Source organism: Crocuta crocuta, unplaced genomic scaffold (assembly GCF_008692635.1).
Source record: "Crocuta crocuta isolate KB4526 unplaced genomic scaffold, BGI_CrCroc_1.0 scaffold339, whole genome shotgun sequence".
Lineage (NCBI taxonomy): Eukaryota > Metazoa > Chordata > Mammalia > Carnivora > Hyaenidae > Crocuta > Crocuta crocuta.
The window spans coordinates 4,636,644-4,641,908 of record NW_027530357.1 but is presented as its reverse complement, the minus strand read 5'-3'; positions in this window follow the sequence as shown (position 1 = coordinate 4,641,908).

The window sequence follows — 5,265 nt, the reverse complement described above, 5'->3', positions numbered from 1 at the left end:
TGCACAGAACAGGAGGTGGGAGTCAGGGTGGGCGCCAAGGACCCAACTGTGGCTTATTATTTGGAACGAAAGTGCAGCCAGGTCCAGGACACTCTGACCCTCCTTTGCCCCCCTGAGAGCGGGAAATCCACGTCCCTTGGGCTCGGTACCCTCCTTCTGCCAGGGGAAAGACAGAGGCAGTTGGGGGCCGAGAAGGCTGTGGAAACAACCCAGGTTGCTTCTCCACTAATCTGCGACCCCCACACCCAAACCCCTTGCTCTCGATTCTTCACAAATGTGTCGTTTGTCTAGAAGGTACCAAGCTGCCCGCTCTGGGCACTCCTCTGAGTGCTTTATGGGCTTTTCTACGGGCAACCCTAAGTAAGAAATTACATTTATTACTAGCTTTTCTCCTGTTCATCTGTTTCGCGTCAATTTAATGGGCAGACCAGCCAAAGGAGCGAGCAGGGAGGAGGGAAGTCAATGTCCTCCTGTCCTGCGGCCATGACCGAGGGAGGACATCACCGTATAGTAAGTGGTGGGTTACTAGAGAATTCCAAAACCCAATGCGGGGGGCGGGGCCAAGGTTTTGGAGATGGGGAGGAAAAAACGAGCCTTCACTCAGAGTGCTCCGACTTCTGCGGCTTGGATATGAAAGTCCCCGTTAAGATCTGTGTCCTTCTAAGGGAAGCAGTTGGGAATTCTGGCCCTGCGAGGATTCTTTCTAGAACTGCCCGCCTGGTTCTTCCCCAGATTTCTTTCCTTTTTTCTGTCAACTTCTTTTCCTAAGTTCACTGAACAAGGTGCTTCTAGCTCTTCCTAATCCCCAGAAAGCTTGCCGTCACTGTCTTCAGCTGTGTTTTTTTGTTTCGTGTTTGGTTTTTCTGCACAGCCAAACGGGGAAGGAGAGTTTCCTATGGAGACAGCAGCCTAACTTGAAACTTAACAAAAAAACCACCCTCCCCTGCACCCTCGTCGCCCCCAAAACTAAAAGCCTTGGAAGGGGATCCGCTGTCACAAAAACCTAAATGGTACAGCGTTGGCTCGGCAGCCGGGGGCAAGGAACAGGTGCGGCGGCTGGGAGGTGCGAAGGCCGTGTCTGGGGCTCTGCTCACCGTTTGCAAGTAGAGCCAGCAGTGCCGCGGCGGGTCCAGAGCAGGCAGCTGAGAGAATACAGTGTGTGCCGGCCGCCTGCTGGTGTCACGAGGAAGACGCTCAGGGAAAAACGTGAGAACCAGAGGTCAGAAATCCTGGGCTTCCTAGGTTCAAGAAGGCAGCTGTTTCCGTGCACCCCCCAGCAAGAGAGGAGCATGAGAATCGCTTTGAGCCACGCAGGCTCTTTAAACAGCTGGACTCAGCTGTGGTTAATAGCAGGCTGAAGTCAGGGGGCGGGGGGAGAGACAGGCAGGGACAGGCAAGGAAATGGAGCAGACTGGAAAGTTCTGGAAAAGAACGATGATCACAGGCAAAGATGGGTGAGTAGCTGGCTAAGGGTTTGTAGGGATCATTGCCCGAGGAATCACAAGCTGGTAAAAATAAAGGCACCCAGGGCTCGCCCCAAACCTGCACCAGGCAGAAGTACACGGACAAGGTGCCCAGCACCCAGGGAGGACGCACCCCCCAGTCCTAGTCATGGTGTGACCAGGGAGGCCTGGGCTTAGGGCAGGAGGGGTGCAGCAGCCACTCTCCCCTCCACCACGGGGGGCGGGGGCGGCTTCACGGTGCCTGCCCAGCAGTATCTTGTCACTGGCAGCACTGGCCTCTGTGCTTCTCGTTCTTTTTCCAGATGGCACTTTGTACCGCAGCTGTCTGGCCCCTGCACCCTCACTGAATGTGTAGCGGGGGGAGGGGAGTGTCAAAACTTCTAGCTCATGGGGCTGGTCCCCAAGAAGCCATGCTGGACGGACGCTGGACAGGACACAGGAAGTGGGTAGGAGAGGGTTGGGGCGAGAGGCACAGATGTGGCGGAGCCCCCAAACCTTTCCTTTTCCTTCTGGGTGCACGGGAGGCATTCCCGAGGCTCCCCCAGAGTTATGCTGTGGGTTGGTGCGTGCACGACTCGTCTGGTCCCTGAGGCAGAAGCGACACATGTGACTTGTCCCCTCCGTCCCTCTCATGGTCATCTGCTGCAGGGACTGCGGAGTGTGGATGAAGGAGTTAACTCCCCCCCGGCCCCCACTGGTGGCCGTGCTGCTGCGGCCCAAGCCAGCGAGTTTCTGGACTGAAGTGTCCGCCATCGTGGACAGCCTGACCTCGCAGAGGCCGTCTCCCTGCGGAGGAAGCACACCCAGGGGGGACTGGCCGCATCGGTTTCCGGGGCTTCATTCCCAGCCCCCTTGCGTAACCTGAGTGGCCATGCCGCCCAGGGTCACCCCCAGCCTCCGCGCGTGGGGGCCCCCAGACATGTCCCTCTGCGCTCACTGCCCTTCGGGACGGGTGGACGATGGCCCCACGGTGTGCTTGGGAGCCACATACGGCAGGTGGACAGCAGGGCCCCCGCCCACCCCGCTCCCCGGCCCGGTGTCAGGTGAGCAAGAAAGTTCTATTGTGTTCGAGCCACGGTATGTTTTTGGGTCTATTTATTACAGAACCGGCATCACCCTAATACAATCATCGCTAATGGCCATAATACAGTTAGTCTAGAATTGCACAGAATTTTAGTCACCGCAGGAATGTCCTTTCCTCTCGAGATTCTAAGTTTTCAGAACTGAAACGTTTAGAAGGTAAAGTGGCTGCAAAGGATAAAACCAGTGCGAGGTAGTTGCTACAGTTGGCGGTAGTGTGGTTGTCCGGAGCCGGGGCTCCTCGGAGGTCAGACACCCCGGATTCCCGCCCGCTCTCCCACCAGCGAGCGGCGCGCTTGGGCTCCCCGCCTGTGCGGCAGGGGGCTGGCGGGGCCCGCACCTCAGCAGAGCTCCAGACCGGGGCCCACGGGCCAGCCCAGCCCAGGGCCTGTTCTGTCTACGGGCCTCGAGCCGAGAAGGTCGTCTACGTTTTTAAAAACAAAGAACATGTGACCTTACGTGGCCCGGAAAAATAACTGACTACCTGGCCCTGCCTTAGAGGGCGGCCGTGAAGGATACAGGTTCGGCCAGTGCTGGCTCAAGGTAAGCTTGCAATACAAAATAACACATGCAATACAACTGTCGACGTCTCCAGAAATAAAGCAGTCACAGGGCCAAGTTCTGCGTTTCGTCTAAATGAACATCCGCTCCTTTCCTCCAAAAAACAAACAAGAAAACATGAAGAGCTACGTCTGGATTATTATGGCCACAGGATACTTTTCAAATGACAAAGGCTGCTGGTAATCTGAGTTCATGTACCTGGAGTATGGAGAAAGGCAAACAAGGATTTCCCCTTAGTGGTGGAAGAAAGCCTAGAACGCAAACGCTGGACTCGGTTTAATGCGCTAAGAAAGAGACGTTTTAAAACGAGAACAGGTCTTTCAGGAGGTGTTCTGAAATGCAAAACCGCCTTGGCAACAGGATGACTGCTGGCTCCCGCGTCAAACAGCTTCGCCGTGCGAACGCGCTTCCGACGGAGCTCCCCCGTGAGGGTTGGGTGGACGCGCCTGAGTCAGCCTTCCAGAATGGGGCTAGATGGACGTTTCCAAACGAGAGCCGCGTGGCCACACTAGCCTGAGGAGAAGGCAGGCTAGTTTTGGGCACAGCGTTTCCCAAAGCACGTCTGCAAACACTGGACCTCGAGGGGGCTGTGTGTGTACGGGTGTGTGTGTGTGTGTGTGTGTGTGTGTGTGTTGTGGAGGAAAGTCCTGGGGTCTGAGAAGCAGGGAAGACACAGCACAGTACACTCTCCTCTCATAAAGTCACATCACACGACAGTACGTGACGGGCCCGAGACCCACCGCAGCGCAGGACACCGGCGAGCGCGGGGCACAGGACCGCTGCTCTCCGCGTGGCCCGCGGGGACGTCACGGACAACGCGTGCTCCGCAGGGCGCCGTGGACACGCGGCACGTCGTGCAGCTGTCGCCTCGTCAACGACGCGCCGGCACCTGCCCTTCTCCCTCTGTGCCAAGGTCTCTAACGTCAGCAAAGGGCCGCAACGTTCGCATTACAGCCAGGTGCCCTCAGCCTTCCCGGGCAGCTTATAAAACTGCTGTTTGGCCGGGAACCCACAGAATAAAGGTACCCTGTTCACTCACCAACGTTAAGAAAAATTCAGCGGAGCCAAGCTTTGCATGTTGGGATCAGAAGGGAAGCCAGAGGCGTTCTGTCGCCGTCAGGGCCAGGCTTTCTGTTCCGAAACGAGACCGTGCAGGCCACTTGTGTGGTTTCTCTGGGTAAGTTCCATTTATTAATCATTGTACAAAAGAACCTTGGCATTCGTTTGAAGAGAAAAGGAAGTTACTATACCCAAATGTTTAGTATTTTAACATTGCAAAAGTCCTACTTTCTTATGACAGGACTTCTTTAAATGGAGAAAACTTCTGGAAAAAATTTTAAAAAGAAACTTACGATTTATTAGAGTACAGGAGATCCAAAACACGGTTTTAGAAAAATATAAAGTGCCCAAATACCAACTTACACAGGTGACACAGGCTTCCTGGAGCCAAATGAAGCATTCATGAAGAAACACATTTAAAAACGGTCTAGATACATATTTACACTGGGTCAGTAAAGGTCAAACCATCCTTCTTGGCTTTGATGTTGCTCTAAGAAAAAAGGAAACCAAACCAGGAAACCAGCAACGATAACTCGGCATGCTCCACAGTCTGTTAGTAATGCTTCTGTTAGTATTACCTCGAGATTAACTAGTTCTCACCTTTAAACAAGAGTAGTGTAAGAGCCCCGGCCCGCCAGGGCCGGGTGCCGGGAGTGGCCGGGTTCCCAGGCCGCCCGGGACCGTCAGGCTCTGGATCTGACTGGCAAGTGCGAGCTCGGGCTGGCGGGGGCCGGCCAGACCCTCGTCTCTTTCTACCAGCGGCTCGCCAGCCGTCAGGGACTAAGTGGTCTCTGGTGGCCTCCCCAAACCTCGGTCATCCCGGGGCTTCCAAAGGGGGAAACGAGGCCGTCATCAAACGGGGTGTGGGGCACCACATGCAGATAAATGCACAGAAGGGGGGCGAGGCGGGGTCGGATCGCAGCCCGGGAGGCCTCCTTGCTCCCTACAGCAAGCGGGGTCTTTTCCATTCCGAGAGAAGCGTGAAGTAGGACCTAACTCCGGAAGTTAGCTTCTGCCGGTTAACTACGAATTAGCTAGCTCGCGTGAGGACTGGCAGGTGGAGAGCGGCGGGCGCGCGGGGGCCAAGGGCGTGGAGCGGGTG